Source organism: Pinus tabuliformis, chromosome J (assembly GCF_031772625.1).
Source record: "Pinus tabuliformis cultivar Carrire ecotype Pingquan chromosome J, CPIR1, whole genome shotgun sequence".
NCBI classification, from domain to species: domain Eukaryota; kingdom Viridiplantae; phylum Streptophyta; class Pinopsida; order Pinales; family Pinaceae; genus Pinus; species Pinus tabuliformis.
Window position 1 is genome coordinate 74373753 of NC_142295.1, and position 19800 is coordinate 74393552.

A 19800-nucleotide genomic window follows, 5' to 3' on the forward strand; every position below is an offset into this window, starting at 1 on the left:
TTTTCTTAATCCATGATCAGGATTTTCAATAAATAGGAATTTATTTCTTTAGATTATTAAGTAAATCTGTCAAGTGGGTGTAGCTTGGGTGGTATGGAGGACTCATATTATCCTCCACACCCGGGTTTTAGTCCCACTAAGATTGACATGCTTGCTCCTTAGGAGTCATTTGTACGTGAAAGATAACTGGCGTACAGACTCGAGTGGAAATTATCCTAAATTTGGAGAATATTATTTTTGTTAGGGAGAGTATGGGATATTCTCAAAATTTGATGGACAAAAGCAAGGTTAATTATTTAACCGCGGTCATCAAATTTCAAGATATTTTCAAAATCGCAATTGAAAATGAAAGTTAAAATTTTGAGAACATTCTTTAACCTTTTGAAATTATAAGATATTCTTGGAATGTGATGAACCAGAGGAAACTCAATTGTTTGATTTAAGAAACCAAGTACACAAAACTTATTTTGCATTACATTAAGTGCACGTATAAGTACATTAATTTTCTATTCCTTGATGATTTTGTCATCGTCTACTTAAATGATATTCTGATTTTCAGTAAGACTCGTGAAGAGCATGCCAAGCATGTAAAGCAAGTTTTAGATGTCTTGAAAAAGGAAAAGTTTTATTTGAAGATGTCTAGATGTGAATTTAGGAAAACCTCTTTGGTTTATTTGGGTCATATTGTAGGAGGCGATGAATTGAATATTGATCCCTCCAAAGTAAATGTTATTGTAAATTGGCCTAAACCCAACAATGTAACAAAAGTTAGGAGCTTTTTGGGAGCAACATAATATTGGAGAAAATTTATTACTAACTCTCATTCATTGCAGCACCATTACATGCTTTGACAAGTGTGAAGCAGGTCTTTCAGTGGGGAGGAAAGCAATAGAAAGAGAAAATCAGTACAACACCAGTTCCACTTCCAGATATTAAGCAACCATTTGAAATTCAAATCGATGCAAGCGAATATGCTATGGGAGCAATTTTTATGCAGCATGATAAGCCAATATGTTATCATTCTAAAACCTTTTCCAATGCAGTGATTAACTATCCAACTTATGATAAAGAGTTGTATGCTTTGGTACAAAGCGTGAAGAAATGGAAGCATTATTTAATGGGTAAAGAAACGATTATTCATATTGACCATCAACCTTTGCAATATTTACAATCGCAAACCAAGCTACAACAAGCTAGACATTTCAGATGGATGGGATTCCTACAACAATTTCATTTGGTAATCAAGTATAAGAAAGGTATATACAACAAAGTTGCAGATATGTTATCAAGGCCTATTGTTAATGCATCTATTATTCTTAAGCATAACTCAATCATGCATGAAAGTTATATTGAACAATATTCTCAAGATGAAGATTGTAAAGATGTTTATGAAAATTTGAGTCAAGGCAATCATGTTAAAGAGTTGAATTATCATGTTCATAACAAGTTGTTGTATCATCTTGGCAAGTTATGTGTTCCACAAGGTTAAAGAGTCAATATCATAAGGGAAGTACATATTTCGCTTATTGTTGGTCACTTTGGTGTAGGTATAACAATTGCTCAATTACAGAGGTATTGTTATTGGCCTTGTATGAATAAATTGTTATCAAGATATGTAAAAGGATGTTCTATGTGTGCTACTAGCAAGCCAAGCATTAGGAAATTGGGTTTGTGCACTCCACTTCCTATTCCTTCTCATCCTTGAGAAATTATTTCTATGGATTTTTTGGGGGGACTATGAACATCTAAGAAATGTCATGATTATTTATATGTTGTGGTGGATCATTTCAGCAAAATGTGTGTGTTGATTCCTTGTAAGAAGTAGGTTACATCTAAACAAACCACAAAGATGTTCTCCAAAATGTATCAGTACATTTTGGGTTACCTACTTGGATTATTTATGATCGAGATTATCAATTTATCGGGAAGTTTTGGTCAAGTTTATGGGAACTCATGAACACAAAGTTGAAGAATAACACAATATTTCTTCCACAAAATGACGACTAGACAGAAGTAGTCAATAGAATAGTAGTTCATCTCCTTCAACTTTAGGATGAGCATTTTCATTACATCCAACACACCTACAATCATGCCCAGCATTCATCTACACAAGTATCTCCATTTGAAGCTTATTTGGGTTATTTTCCAAAGTCTCCTTTGGATTTCATCATTAGTAAAGATATTTTAAGAGATGGACATCGTGATGTGGACAAAGCCAAGCATTTCATTGAACAAATCCAAGTAGTGCATCAAAGGGTACAAGAACAACTGGAGAAAATCCAAGCCAAGTACAAAGAAAGACATGATAAGCATCGGGTTGATCATGTTTTCCAAGTGGGAGATCAAGTTTGGTTGTACATCAGCAAGGAAATACCACAAGGTGAAGGTAAAAATCTCAAGCCAATCAGATATGGTCATTTTAAAATCTTGGAGAAGATCAGTAATAATGCATTCTGATTAGATTTGCCACCTTACCTACAAATTTATTATGTTATGAATGTGGAAAACTTGAGATTGTATGAGCCTCCTATGATTGTTGATCAAGAAGAGAATGTTCAGATTCCATCTCTAGAATATTTTTCTCCTGAATAGTTAAATGAGTTGTAAGAAGAATCAATTATTGACACAAGGATAAGAACTTCACGTAAAGGCAATGTGGAGTATCTTTGTGTGGGGCTCAAGGTACAAATCCAAACAAAGTGAGGTGGATAGAGATTGGGAAAGTGAGGGAGTTGTACCCTCACTTACTTGATGATTAAAAATAGAATTTTGGTGGTCCAAAAGATTCTAGTGGGGAGGAGTGATTCAAGGGATCAAAAATATGTTCAAAAATGAAAGCGCTCAAAATCTCCTGAAACTATCGCCAAATTGTAGATCTCGTCATTTTGATTCCAACGATATTTGAATCGTCTCAATTTGACACAGTATGAGGAAGTTATCGTGTTTTGAAGTTTTTGACAAACAACTAAAAAGTCAAAGTGCAAGGTTGATTGTGCAAACCATACGCTGATGTCAACAGGCTGACTAGACTGTATGGCTGGTAAAAGGGCCAATCTCATGAGGACACATGGCGCGTTGGTATTGGTTAGAGGGTTCGTGATTTGGACCAATATCGAGCCACCACATCAGCCAATCAGAGGGTGCCACGTGGCCCAATGAGAAGTTGCCACGTGGCCTCAGGAATGGCACCAAAATTTGTGTGTGTCAATCGACCAACTCTGTGGCGTTCGACCCCATGACCTCCCAAGAATGCAACAAACACCCAACTAATTGAGCTACACGATGGTTCTTATTAAACAAGGTGGGTGACTTATATTTAGTATGGAATGTTTCGGCGAATAGGAGAGAGGGTCATATCAGTCGAACACTACTCAACGTGACCACCGATGGAGCATGAGTATGGGGTCGGGTGTGTGGGACCCTTCTCACGCCTAAGGTGCAACATCCCTAAGCCATATGGAAACTCATGGAACCAATGACGGAGGAATTGGATAAGGGCGTGAAGGTTGGGTCATAGCCCACGGTTATGTTGGTTGATGTGACTATCAGTGGAATGAATGGAGGGCATGGGCGCATGGCATACCGCCCCACCCATGGCCCGAGGTCATGTGGTAAAACGCAAGAACTGGGGGCATACGACTCGGCAGGGCCAGTGGCCCATTAAAAAAATATATTTAATATTTAATACAAAACACAACCACCGCCGAGAATTAGGGATCGAACCTGAGACCTCTGAGCTTCCAATTAAGCACCCAACCAATAGACCACAGTACCATTTTGTTTCGCAATTAGCAAAGCCAAGCAATTTTTCCAAGCGGTTTACAGGCACTTTTGGAAAAGGAGGGATATCTTGGTCATTTTTCAACCTTTTTGATCCCAAGAAGAGTCTAGACAATGGTTTTTGGGTATTCTAGACGCAATGCAAATTTTATTTTTAAAAATTGGGACTTGTATGTTGATGTATTTGAGAATTTGAACATATAATAAAAAAAGGCCACCATTGGAAGTTGGACCTGGACACGTAGCCCAGGAGGGGTGAACCTCATCATCAATTTGATCTGTTTTGATGCTTCATGTTGTCCATTTTAACTGTTTAAATTCTAAAAAAATTACTTTAGATTATGTGCTTTTGAAATCATGATCCATTGACTAAAATACATAAACTAACTTGCAAATCATTTCATGAAACCATCATTTTTTAAAATTTTGGATCAACCTTGTTGGGGTTTTTCTTTTGCGGGCTTGGGTTCCCTACTTCTTGCTTGACCTTTCGAACCAATTGTTTGAATGTGTTTCTACATATACATAATGTAACTTTCTTCCTCTTTTGATGAATAAAATTACAGGTCTCTTTCCACAAGAAAAAAGAGCCCCTCCATACAAGAAAACATTACAACCCAAATATAGGCCTCGCCCAAGAATCTGAGGTAGACGACACCATAGTTGCACCTTGATTATTCACAAGAGCCAACCAAGACATTTTAGGAAATATCCCTTGAGGGCGTCACTGAAACCACCAATTCGCTAAAAAGAAGGCACCATCGTCAACCCACAAACCAGCAAACCACCATCACCAGACACCTTGGACAAGTGAACACTAGTATTACGAACCCCAAACAAGACTGGATACACCGAAGTCTGAAAAAAAAAAAAAAAGTACACACCCAACCCAAAAAACACATGATTGTGACTTTGATATGTCGTCGTAATCCAAGGAACGAAAGGTCATCCAAGGGCTTACCATAACCAAAAAACAAGTGTTTCAGAAGAGAGCCAAAACCTATCACCACCAACCTAGATCACTGATCATTGTCTGAAGATGACACATTTTCTAGAACTCATGCACTTTGTAGAAATTTCACCTGTAGAACAAACCGATATATGCAATGTCCTAAAGCATAATACTTGTTCTACTTCTACAAAACATTAAGCAGAAGCATAATCAAATTCATGAGCAACATCAAGTAGAAACATGCATAATTGATCAAGAGAAATAATCACACATAACACAAGATATATCCAAGGGAAAGCACCAGCATAAAACCCCAACCATGTATTATCAATCAAGTGGAAATCTTCTTCAACATACAAAAAGAATCAGCTCAATAGCTATCATGCTCTCTCTGTACTCTGATGATCTTCAATCAGAAGATGAAAATCATGGACTACCTAGGCCTCATTATATAGGCTGTAAGTTGTCCTGATCATACCTGCTGTCACCTCAGGTCCAACTACGTAGTCATAGAAGAAAATAGATTCCTTCCTCATGCAAGGAATACCTACTAGAAATATCCTAGCCTCTGATAGTACATTGTCCCACATCTGATCTCAACTGGGTCTCTGACAGAACTAACATGCAACAGTTATCCATGAGTGAATCCTTAGTTATCTAAAATAATAGTTGTCACATGCATGCAAGCATTAACAAACTATATTTTATTATTTTAACAACTTGTTAAAATAATCTAACTGGACTTGACTAGTTAGAACTAAGTCAATTGATTCTCTCATTATGGAACTCATACTTATTACCTCAATCAGTGGGACAACTCATGTGCATGCTCACAAAGACTTCAAATTCGAATTTCCTTAACTAATTAACTCTACTGAATTAATTAATTAATATTTCCAACTGCTGTTAAGACCAAATTCGTTTTTACTTCCTATAGTTAGACTAGGAACTGCTATAAATAGGAAGGGACCCAGAAATGCTATTTTTAGAACTTTCTATTTTTAGCAGTTTCACCTCTCACCCAATGTGGCCAATGACCTCACTGGCCAAACTGCTATTTTTAGACATGTTATTTTAAGGAGTCCTATTTTTAGCACATTCTAAATTTAACATTTCTTATTGCACATTTTTCAACACTCCCTCTCAATAAGAAAGGCTTTCTCTTGAACCCAATCCTGTAACTCTGGAATGTTCTGCATGCAACACATCTACCCGGTCCACTTGCTCCAACAACACTTGGAACAAAAACACTCCCAACTAACCACTCTATTGGGTTAGGAACATACTCTAATGCTGAAGCTCTACCTGCTGTTGACAAGTGCTCCCTCTCTGACATTTGCGCTACTACAACATCTCCATGCATCTCGCACTATTGCACACCTCTATGTGCCACCTAGCACTGTGCAAAACACTTGTGCCTCTCACATTGTTGCAGCCTGCTAGCTATGCGCTGTCCTCGGATTCCTTGCACTGTCACTCCATCCGCATTTGTCTCTACCCAATCAGTTAGTTCCTGCTACTCCACATCGGGGCCCCGTAGCAAGGTCTCATCGAAGTGGTTGGGTACCTCAAGGATCCTGCCCCTCCTCCTTGGGACGATCACTCCACATCGCCCCACCTTCTACCTGGAGGTATGGCTACATGTGATCCCTCTGCCCACTTGGCTCGAAGTTTCTCTCTACTAGAGGTCTCTGCATGAGTATATCTCTCTACTCGATCTCCTCTCAGCTTCCCCTATTGTGGTTGCTCCACAACCTCCTAAAGCTGCTGCACCAATCATGGCTCCTCCACAATCATCTGAGACTTCTTCTGGCTCTACATGTTGAGAGGTAACATACTCTCCCTCTCAACCACCAAGTCTCCATCAGTTGCCTTGCTGCTCAAGTCTTTGCATGCATCTTGAACCTCAAGAGAATATAGGTTCTTGACCCGTGAACCAATCTGCTTCACCTGTCTAGTGATGATGTGTCTAAGGAAAACCTTTCCCTTACTAAAGACTACATCATAGCCTCTATCTTCCAGCATCGCGATTGACACCAAGTTTCTCTTCAGTCCTAGTATATACTTGACATCGGTCAAGGTAAGGCAAGCTCCATGCTCCCTCTGAAAAATAACCGTGCCTACACCTGAGACACTATACTTCTCATCATTACCCATCACTATGAGTATCTGGAGATCTTTCTCCTCCAAAGTACTGAACAAACTCTTGTTTCCAGTCATGTGGAAAGAAGCTCCACTGTCAAGAAACCAACCACTTCCCACCATGGATGAAACCATGCATGCGAAGATTGTGAAATCCAACTCAAACTGTGAAGTAAGTGCCTCACCTTCAGATCCTTCCCCGGATCCCTTCTTGGATTTCCTCCGTGGATAATTTGCAGCATAATGGCCCACCTCATGACAACAAAAGCATCGCACTTTCGATTTGTCAACCTTCTTCCCATCATTGGAAGAACTGGATTCGGAAAGAGAAACCTTCTCCTTCCCCTTCTTCGCCTTACTCGCTAAGGCACAGTTCTCCTCATCATGCATAGATGAAGAACTGTCTCTGGTGCTCCGTCTGATCTCCTCCTGCATCAAATCTGACCATAGTTGTTCCCAATCTGGCAGTTTCTCCCTTCCATTCACTGAGTCCTGATAGCTATGCCAGCTCTTAGGAAGGCCAAGGAGTGCTAGACTCACCATATCCTCATCCGATGTCACGACCCCTACACTTGCAAGCTCATCCCTGCATGTGATGAGCTTGGTTAGATACATAGAGATTGTCTCATCCCTTTCACACTTGATCTTTCGAAGTTTGTCCTTCAGTGCCAGCTTCCTCTGATCACTGCTATTCTGATATAAATCTTTCAATGTTTTCCACATTGCATGCGGAGTCTCCTTCCCATGGAGGCTCGAGACAATGTGATCTCGCACTCCCTCCAAGAGAATTCTCCTAGCTCTAGCCACACACTTCCTCCATTCCACCTGCTCAGTCTTGTCAGTAGGCTTAGGAATTTCTTGATCAATGAAATCCTTAAGGCCATTATCTTCCAAAACTGCCTCCATGTGATCCTTCCAAGCTATATAATTTGAGCTGCCATCAAGGGCATACTTAAGCCTCAAACCATAGAATGCCATCGATGAAATAGATGTGATAAGAACTTGAGATCTATATCCCGAATATTAAACTTCGAATTTCTCCTGCTAGTATATTGTTCTTGCTTGATCACCTGTGCTCTGATACCATGTAGAAATTTGTAGAATTTTTCCTACAAATCAGCTAACTTTGATATCATGTAGAACTTTTTCTACAAATCAGCTAGCTTTGATATCATGTAGAACTTTTTCTACAAATCAGCTAGCTCTGATACCATGTAGAAATTTCACCTGTAGAACAAATTGATATATGTAATGTCCTAAAGCATAATACTTGTTCTACTTCTACAAAACATTAAGCGGAAGCATAATCGAATTCATGAGCAACATCAAGTAGAAACATGCATAACTGATCAAGAGAAATAATCACACATAACACAAGATATATCCAGGGGAAAGAACCAGTATAAAACCCCAACCATGTATTATCAATCAAGCGGAAATCTTCTTCAAGATACAAAAAGAATCAGCTCAATAGCTATCCTGCTCTCTCTGTACTTTGATGATCTTCAATCAGAAGATGAAAATCATGGACTACCTAGGCCTCATTAAATAGGCTGTAAGTTGGCCTGATGATACCTGCAATCACCTCAGGTCCAACTACATAGTCATAGAAGAAAATAGATTCCTTCCTCATGCAAGGAATACCTACTAGAAATATCATAGCATCTGATAGTACACTGTCCCACATCTGATCTCAACTGGGTCTCTGACAGAACTGACATGCAACAGTTATCCATGAGTGAATCCCTAGTTATCTAAAATAATAGTTGTCACATGCATACAAGCATTAACAAACTATATTTTATTATTTTAACAACTTGTTAAAATAATCTAACTAGACTTGACTAGTTAGAACTAAGTCAACTGATTCTCTCATTATAGAACTCATACTTATTCCATCAATCAATGGAGGAAATTAAGGATAAATTCCTCAATTAGTGGGACAACTCATGCGCATGCTCACAAAGACTTCAAAGTTGAATTTCCTTAACTAATTAAATCCACTGAATTAATTCATTCATATTTCCAACTGCTGTTAAGACCAAATTCGTTTTTACTTCCTATAGTTAGACTAGGAACTGCTATAAATAGGAAGGGACCCAGAAATGCTATTTTTAGCAGTTTCACCTCTCACCCAATGTGGCCAATGACCTCACTGGCCAAACTGCTATTTTTAGACATGCTATTTTTAGGAGTCCTATTTTTAGCACATTCTAAATTTAACATTTCTTGTTGCACATTTTTCAACACACTTAAGCCAAGAGGGTCTCTGGCATCATCGCCATTAGACTCAGAAGGAACATGGCTCTCCACATGCATGAGGTGAGCATCAATTTTGTCCACAGAGAACCTCAAGTTTCTCAACATCCTTTTGACATCCTCCAAGGAGGTGAAGATCTTGTACTTCTCTACCTACTTGTCCCTCAATACCAAACCCAACAACATCTTCATTTTCCAATAAAGCACAATTGAGTTCAAGTACTGCTTCTTTCTATCCCTGATGTTCCCACCGTCAGGCACCCACCCTGCTAGGTTCTTAAGCAATTCAAAGTCTAACATAAACCGCCTCTCCTCCCCATCTTTTATCTCTAAATCCCTTATCTCCTTGCATGTTTCTGGTAGAATTGTGTTGAAATATGTCGCCACAGATTCATGCGCATAGAGCCTCACCCCCCTCTATCCAAACTGGGTTCTGCCACTACCACCCCTTCTACTCCTCTATCTCTGTCTTGGCGACATCCTTGTGTCACAAAGAGACGGTTTTGGTTCCCTGTGGGGATTTCCCCTACATGTAAAAGGACACACAGACTGACCTAAACGTCCCTCAACAAAGTTCAAACACTAGCACACAATATTGTCACAATAGCACTAGATGAAGGATTGAAGCTTTGGCAACAAGCCACTAGAAAAAGAAAAAAAATATATATATATATATATATATATATATATCAAACACCCCTTATCCTTTTGTTAGTGTTTGATATATTTGTCTTTTTGCTACTAAATTTAAACCTATTAAAATGAAGTTTTTCATAAAAATGAATGAATTTTTTTTGTTAAAACTCTATGTTTTTTTAAGTGTACAAAATCATTAGGATTTCAACATTGCCAAGTCCCACGCAGATATATGGTTTTTTTTTTTTTAAGATAACATTGTCATTTATGTGTTTGTAGTTTGGTAGTTAGATATATTTGATAAAAAGGAAAAAATGTTTTTCTATGGTTTGGAAAGTTAGATACTTTTTATTTTATCTATTTAAAAAGATAGTGAATAACTTGTTCTTTTGTTTTCTTAATCCATGATCAGGACTTTTCAATAAATAGGAATTTATTTCTTTAGGTTATAAGTAAATCTGTCAAGTGGGTGTAGCTTGGGTGGTATGGAGGACTCATATTATCCTCCACACCCGAGTTTTAGTCCCACTAAGATTGACATGCTTGCTCCTTAGGAGTCATTTGTACGTGAAAGATAACTGGCGTACAGACTCGAGTGGAAATTATCCTAAATTTGGAGAATATTATTTTTGTTAGGGAGAGTATGGGATATTCTCAAAATTTGATGGACAAAAGCAAGGTTAATTATTTAACCGCGGTCATCAAATTTCAAGATATTTTCAAAATCGCAATTAAAATGAAAGTTAAAATTTTGAGAATATTCTTTAACCTTTTGAAATTATAAGATATTCTTGGAATGTGATGAACCATAGGAAACTCAATTGTTTGATTTAAGAAACCAACTACACAAAACTTATTTTGCATTACATTAAGTGCACGTATAAGTACATTAATTATTGATTTAAGATAGAAACACTATCTTAACCATACAATCAATTAGTTGAGAGAATTTCTCAACCAATTCTTAAAGTAGGAGTTATTTTAGTTGGACTAAATCTCTCAAATCCAACTAATTAACAACTATCCAACTGACATAACAATTAAATTTATGATAAGGAATCTCATTCAATATGCATAAGACAAGTAGGAGTTAAATCTCCAACAGTTTGACCTCATTCTTTTTGGTCAAATTTCAAGATACTCCCAAAATTTACAATCTAGATAATCTGACAAAAACTTGAAGTTTATTATTAGATCAAATAACTATACATGTGGCAAAAAAATCAATAAGACTGTTTAGAGAGAACATACATCTTCACTGATTACATTGCTCCACTTCAGTACGAAAGAACACATTCTAATTACTTGTAAATAGCTACCTACTTTCTTCTTTTTGGGGTCTTATGAATATTTTGATTAGAGCCACATTCATATTAAGAGTGGAAATTATCTCCATTGCAAATTTAGAAAATATTATTTTTGTTAGTCAGATTAGGGATATTTCTAAAATTTGATGGACAAAAATAAAGGTAATTATTTGACATTACTTTTGTTTATCAAATTTCAGGATATTTCAAAAAACTGTAATTGAGACTGAAAGTAAAAATTATCTTGATTGGATATTTCAAAAGTATTCTTCAACGTTGTGAGATTACTAGTGTTGAAACCCAATGAATAAGAACAAGCTACTTTTCCTCAAATTTCAGAATATTTTCTCAAAACCATTCAGAATATTCTCAAAATCTAATTTGAAAAATTCTAAAATATATTTTTCAACAAGACTGGGTTTGGATTTTTGGTTAAATTGTTTGGAATATTATTGTAAGGTGGGTGGGGTTCAACTTTCTAAGTCAAACCCTTTGTCTTGGAATGTTGTTTTCAACCCATCATCGTATTTATATATGTCATATTAAAATACCATTTAAGAATTATGTATTTTAAACATAGTGACATAATGCCTTCAATAGGCTCTAATATCTAACAAAGACTCCATCAATCTGACCAGCATACTTGAAATCCAATGCTAACAGAGTCCCTATAGTTTCAAACTGGATCATGGCACCGTGTTAGCTGAAGTCACAACCAACGGTTAGCATTGCCACCCACTTAACCTTTGCACAGAGCATAGAGAGCCAATATATTGAATCTCAACTCATAGTATTGGCTTGTCACTTAACAAAGATGACCAATCATTCTCTCTAGGCTACAGATAAAATTAGAACGTCTCTAGGTCTAATATAGATTAAATAGTTGGCCTGGATGATGTTTTTAGAAATCTTAAAAACTGAATATTAATCATTATTTAAGAGTTCAATCACTTTTTGTGGTGGGAATGAATGTTTATGTATATATTTCAGACTCAAGTTCCATGGTTTTGTAGTTGGAATAATAAGTAGTTAAATAAGTAGTTTAAGTAAAAGTTCTCCATATAGCTCAGCGAGTAGTCCAAGCATTTTTAAGTCTTCAGACTCAAGGAATTAGCAAGTTCAAACCTACCAATAACTCTTGCAAATATTGTGTACCACCGAGGATGGATATGAGAAACTATTTAATCTCTCAAAATTGATTTTCATCTATTTGAAGTAACTTACATGTTCAACTAGTCAAAGCCAAATTGAAATCATGTCTCTACATTGCTCTCTATTTAAGCCTTTGCCATGGTCTGCCTCTTCATCTGGTCCTGATGATGAACCACACTTGTTGGTTCAAAACGCATCTAATAAAAATTGAATATATTAACTATATATTAAATAGCTCTCTAAGTGAGATACCTGGAGAGTGTACAAAACACTCATACAAGCCCTATTACATTGAGTCAGATAAGCCTCAAATATATAGGCTTTCACACAAACGTGATGGTTTCAACCACTCCCTAGATATTAGGATCTGAGGTCTAAGATTAGAGTCTCAATCCTATCATCATCATAAAAATAATCTAAGTTTGGCTTTCTCCATTACTTCCAACACTCCCCCTTAATGGAGAAAGGGTATTGAACAATAACATACGCATGTTGGTCTAGTCTCAGCGAGGCTTACAATTAAAACATGAAAAACTTGGTAACAGAGGTTTTCATTTGGTCTTTTTTCTTGTGAATCCATGCTTGTTCATCTTTAGTCGAGGATTCATCTTCACTTTCCTCGCCATGAGGTAGTGAGTATCTTCACCTCATTTCTTCCCCAGTGATGGAAAGCTTGAATTCTTATTCTCGCCCTTCTCAAGATTATGACAGGCTAGATAGGAAAATTTTCCCTCTCACTATTTCTGGTGTCTACCATCTGAAAGTCAGCTATGATGTCTTCATCATTCATTGATGTAAGGTCTACACACACAGAAATATTAATGAAATCATCACAAATTAAATTCTCTCCAGCTTTGTCTTCTTCTTCCATGTCTTTGCAATCAGCTTCATGTGGCTCGTCCAATTGAACTTCGACACTTTGTTCCTCTTTACACCCTTTCTGAAGATCATCTTGTGTGTCTTCAATCTCAGGATCTTGCACAACAAACTGTGCCTCTTGATTCTCATGGTCATCAACAGAACCACATTATTTTTCTGAAATTTCTTCTGACTCAAACATACTACTCATGTTAATGCCAAATGCCCACATGAGAAAAAGAGCATCATCAGAATCAAAAATATCTTCAAATATAGACATGTTGTTAAAGTCCAGCTTATCTCGCTTTATCTTGCTTCAAGATTTCTTTTCGACTCCACACGGTCCTCTAACGAGCTCCAACAATCCCGTTACCACGTAGGCGGGAAACTTCTCCCTTTGGCAGCTCTTCAACTATAGAACCTTGTAGACTGTGGCTTCTGTGCCACGCAAGTCTCAGTGCCCTCGGCTCTGGCGACGAGCAACAAAACGACCTCTCACAAGCTGGAAACGCTATCAATATCTAATTCTGATGTATGTAATTAGCAATAACACATATTTCTGAAGATGGGTTCAAATCAGCACGAACTTTCACATTTTCATTGTGGCATATAATAACTTAGAAGAGAAATTTACCCAATTGGTTTTCAGATCTCCACAACCTGCAACTTCTAGGTTACTCAAACAATAAAATTTCCAAAATGATCACTCCAGATTTGAGGTTGAATTCCACTCTCTGCGGTTCTAGATTCAATCCACGCCAAATCGACGGATTTCATGCGATCTCAGGCTCCTTCCGCTCAGTTTCCTCCACGCTGGCTGACAGTTCCAGCTACGATCCAACGACGATCCAAAAAACAATGCCGAGAAGTGTGCCCAGCTCACAATTTTCCACACTGGGACGGTACCTCCTCCATGGCTTCCTACACAGTCCTCAATCAATCACTGGCAATCCGCAGTCCTCAATCAATCACTGGCAATCCGCAGTCCTCAATCAATCACTGGCAATCCGCAGTCCTCAATCACAAGCGATAGCACAGTCACCGCCTTCCTTAAACACGCATCCCACCACAAGAAACAAAAAAAATAGAGTCGGTGTGAAATTTTTGATGCACTGTGTGAGCTTCTCTGTGTGTCCACACTCATGCAGCCTCCACTGGCTGATCTCCAGCATCCACCACGTGGCCTTCTCCACGCAGTGATTATGGATTCCAAGAATCCTCCAAAAAGAATTCTCCACAACCACGTTACCTCAGCGATCCAGCCAAACAGCGGTCTAGCCAGACAACGGCCTCCGTGGCAGTCCTCACCACTCTGCACAGATCAATCGCAGTCACACGCAGCTTTGTTTCTCCACGCTCTCCCCACGGATTTGGTCTTTAGCACGGAGGTTGAACGTGCCCCTTTTGCCACGCCACAGGCTTTACAAGGTCGTCGCGATTATCCACCACAAATTCGCGAAGATCGGCGCAACCATACAACACGGATTCACAACTGGATGTTAAAATAAAATGCACGTGAAGTTTCACAGTGGATCGACATGTTTTTTAACCCCAAACCACGTGACAATCTCACCTCAGTGGCACCGGGCAAAACCTTCACTCAGCATACAAGATCGATAGCCCTGCAACTCTGATACCATGATAAAAACTGAATATATTAACTATATATTAAATGGCTCTCCAGGAGAGATACCTGGAGAGTGTACAAACACTCATACAAGCCCTATTACATTGAGTCAGATGAGCCTCAAATATATAGGCTTTCACACTAATGGGATGGTTTCAACCACTCCCTAGATATTAGGATCTGAGGTCTAAGATTAGAGTCTCAATCCTATCATCATCATAACAATAATCTAAGTTTAGCTTTCTCCATTACTTCCAATAGCGTCGGCCAAAAATTTCTCTTATGTGATTTCTACCGAAAGACCTTGCTTAATTCATTATGGATCACAAAACTTGAATATAGAAATTAAATTAACCTGTTGTAAAGTGAAAAGATTTATAGAGAGGGAATGAGGATATTGTAAGTTTTTCTCATCATTAAATAGATTTTACATAGACTATGACTTTTCCATAATCACCTATAATTAACGGCCTCTAAAGATATCTAGAATTTGTATGGTTTTTCTAAAAATATCCTATTTGTATGGTGAAGATGTCTACTAGTTGATCTCTAGATCCAAAAAATTTAAGTGATATGTCACCATTGTTGAAAAGTTCGCAAATAGGTGATATCAAGAGACAATGTGCTTACTTTTCTTGTGAAACAGATGATTCTTTGAAAATGCAATTGTTGAATTGTTGTCACAATTGATAGTAGTTGGATCTTTCTCAACATGTGCAAGATATTTCAAAATTCTTCTTAGTCATACTGCATGGCATGTTGGTGTAGTAGTTGCTACATACTCTTTTGTTCCAGAATATATTAAATAATCGGTTGTTTCTTAGATGCCCATGAGATCAAACTTGTGCCCAAATGAAAAGCATGGCATGAAGTGTTTTTCCTATCATCGACACTTGCAACAAAAACGTTGTCTATAAGGTTGTTGTTTTCTGAACTTGTGTACCATAATCCATAATTAGTCGTACCTACAATATACCTCAAAATCTTTTTTCCACCTTTCTAGTGAGATTCCTTGGGAGACTCCATAAATTTGAAAATGTAACTAACTGCATACATAACATTAGGTCTAGTTGCAGTAAGGTGCATGAGGCTACCTACAAGCCTCTTACACAATATCAAATCCATTGTCAGTCCATCATCCTACTTGCACAATTGTGTCTCTGTTGCAATAGGTGTCTTTGTTGGTTTGCATTTGTCCATTCTAGACATCTTTAAGATATATGCAGCATATTATTTTTGACATATAAAAATCCCTTGAGTAGATGGATTGACTTCAATTCCCAAAAAGTACCTAATGAGACCAAGGTTTGTCATCTCAAATTCTCTTTTGATAGCAGCTTTGAATTCATCTAACATCGAATTCCTTGTATATATCCAATGTTCCACCAAGACTCGAAGACAGTGGGACACAGTTGCAGGGAGACGCACAAAGGGGACATGTAGGAGTACCCTCAAATTTTATGGAAATTTAGGGGGGATGGGGAGACGTCGGGGTACACACTCACACACACAATACAAATTCATATTCAATATTGAAAACATTAATATATTGATCCATACATAATTGAATTAAGTTATGAAATACATTGATCCATATTCATCATTCATCATTCTAGGATCTACATTGATTTAAAAATTAAATTAATCATTCATCATTCTAGAATGTAAATTGATTTAAAATTTAAATTTAAATTCATCATCCATCATTCTAGAATCAGATTAGTACTAAGCAAAATAGGCTATAGTAGATACCAATTTATCGGAACCAAACCAGTGATCAAACTGGAAAACCCTCTGAACCAAGAATTGGTCAGAACTGGACCACACCCATTAAGAAAACTAGACCAAAAATCTAGTGGACCAAACACACCTAAATATTCAAATTTTAAAGAAAAAAATATACATTCATGTGCATCCATATGAATCCAAACCATTTATACGCAAATGAGAAAAAGTTTTCATTTATATAGCATGTTAGGGTGCACATAACCAAAATAGCACTGGCTACAATCCATCTTTGAACCAAAAATATATATCAACAAACAGGCCCTAGATAGCCTCTAGCATCCAAAAAAAATCATGCTACAACAAATACCTACATATCATCAAAATCATTACTTGTATTGGGATCTTCGTCATTAATATCACTCTCTAAGCATTAAAATAAGATAGAAAAAATATAGCATGTCAAGTCAAGATTTTGTTTGAGTGATGGGTACATTCTTAATAGGGTCATGATAGAGGAGTTCGACAACCAATGTCACTAACATCAAGGTACATAAAGGGTTTGATTCTCTTGATTAAATACAAGTTCCAGACCCTCATACATGACAAAATCCAATGGAAACGTTACAATCCCCCGGATCTTGAAATCTTGAAAAATCATTAAGTATGCTAGATTTTTTAGTGAGATCTAAAATTATACTTTCTCCATATGAAATCCAATGAGGTTAGAACCACTCTCAAATATCTCGAGACATTTCATAGTATTGTTAAAAATTGAAGTAAAAGGATGAAAATGAAAGATAAAGGAGAATGTCACTTTTACTTTAATAATTTAGCATTACCATGAATTTCCTAGCAATAATAGCACCATAGGCTTGAATATTAGGCTTCCCCACACAAAATTTCTTGAAACCCAAAACGAGTGCTTCTGGGTGTCCCCCTTTTGGGAGGACGCGTCCTCCACAATGGGGAAATGTTTCCCCCTGTGTCTCCCCAAAAGGGGGACATGGGGAAACATTTCCCTAGGCATCCGCCATCCCAAGTGCGTGGGAAGCGTGGGGTGTGTTCACCCCACACTAAGGGACACATCCCCGTGGAACACTATATATATCTTGTCATCAACATAAATACAAACTATATGGATTTTACTTTGATTTGATTTGGTATAGAGAGTGGGTTCATCACTGCTCATGTTAAACCCATTGTAAAGAAAATATGAGTCAATTTGACTATACCAAGCTCTTGGAGATTGCTTCAATCCATACAAAGCTTTCTTCAACTTATACACTCCTAGCCTTTTACTTCAAATCTTGGTGGTTGATCAACATACACCTCCTCTTCTAGTTTGTCATTTAAGAAAGTTGGCTTCACATCCATTTGGTAAACTGGCCATTTGTTCAAGGTTGCAATGGCTAACATTGTTCAAGTAGTATCCAACCTTGCTACTAGAACAAAGGTTTCACCATAGTTAATACCTGGTTGTTGAGCAAATCTTTTGGCACCCTGGCTTGCCTTATACACAATGCTCTTTTTTCACTACTTCAAAATAGGTAGGCTTACAGGATAATAAGGAAAAATTTGTTTGATGAACCATGTCACTACACTGCTCATAGATTTCCCTTAAGCTCCTTGTTCTTTGATTTCTCATTGGATTTGTCGACTCTTTCCTAGAAGTAGGACTTTCTACTTGTCTTTGCACTTGTAACCTTGGAAATCTCGCTAAAGAGACTTGTTGTGTTGTCCTGAACTTTCCACTTGTTCAACTATTGAGAAAAATAGATATCTTCTACCCACTGCTTCATTATCTTGATCACTCCAAGTTTTTTCCTCTAAGAATTTTAACTCTTTGTTCATTACAAATTTTTTAGTGACAAGATTTTTTTTCAGAAGAAAAAAATACTCGATAATTCTATTATAGAGAAAATACAAGTACATATATAAAAAAATTCCAGAAGTTGCGGCATTGTGCAATATAGTTCAGATACTATGATGCTAAAGTAAGCACCATAAGCAAAATAAGTGCAACTACATTCTCATAAACATTACCAGTGTGTTAAAAATAACTAAACAGTGATTTGAACAAAATGACAGAAAATTCAACTCCAAAATAATAAAACTATCAAAATATACACCAAAAAGGGAGGATTAGGAAAATATATGCATGTGGATCAACCAACGAAATCAAGTGAAAGTCAATCTCTCCCTCATCCAACACCGCATCATCCGATTTGAACCTGCAAAATATAATATCAAGATCATTTGATATACCTTGATTTGATAGCCTATTTGCCTCTTGATTAAAATCTGTGTATACATTTATGAAATGGATAGTCATAGAACCTTGTTTTAAGAGCTCAATCTGGTCCATCCAATTGCCCAAATTGAAAGGCATGAAATTGTAGTTTCCAAAGACCCCTTCAATGATAACTTTAGAATCACCATATTCACATAATGACTCCACTAGATGTCTACAAGCAAAGAACATTAAGCCCAAAAAGGCCATGAGCTCTAGAAAACTTATAATGTAGATTAATCTTCACAACCACACCACATTATATAGGTAAAAGTGTTCTTATTGCTATAAAATAGGTAAAAGTGAAATATTGATTGTAGCACACTTGAAACTGTATGATAGGTTCATGATTATAATAGACTTTAAAAATGGCAATTGAGATTTGTGTGTTGAATTGACCATTATAATAATAAATATATTTACTTGGGGGATAATCTATATTAAATAGTTGTAAGTAAATTTGGTGTCTTTTTTTAGAATGAAAAAACGTTGGTATTAATGTAAAATAAAATTAGTATATTTTTCAAAATATTTGGGGCATATGATCATTCAGAAAATCAGCTTAGTGTTATAGAAAGCCAGAATGTCACAATGATCCACCCTGGTGCCAAATAGTATCCTAGTAATCAGACATGTGTATCCACATATAGTAATAATTTAAACATCATAGTGAGAGGACAAAACACAAAATTAGCGATGTAAAATAAAATTAGTATATTTTTCAAAATATTTGGGGCATATGATCATTCAGAAAATCAGCTTAGTGTTATAGAAAGCCAGAATGTCACAATGATCCACCCTGGTGCCAAATAGTATCCTAGTAATCAGACATGTGTATCCACATATAGTAATAATTTAAACATCATAGTGAGAGGACAAAACACAAAATTAGCGACCCAAATACCGACATATGGTAATAATTTAAGCATCATAGTGAGAGTACAAAACACAAAATTAGAGACCCAAATACATATGATTCAGATTCTAAAAATATGTAGTAAAAGAATCAAAATATTGTAGCATAGAGAACTTTGACTATGCCCAGAAAGACTTGAAATCGATGAGACTT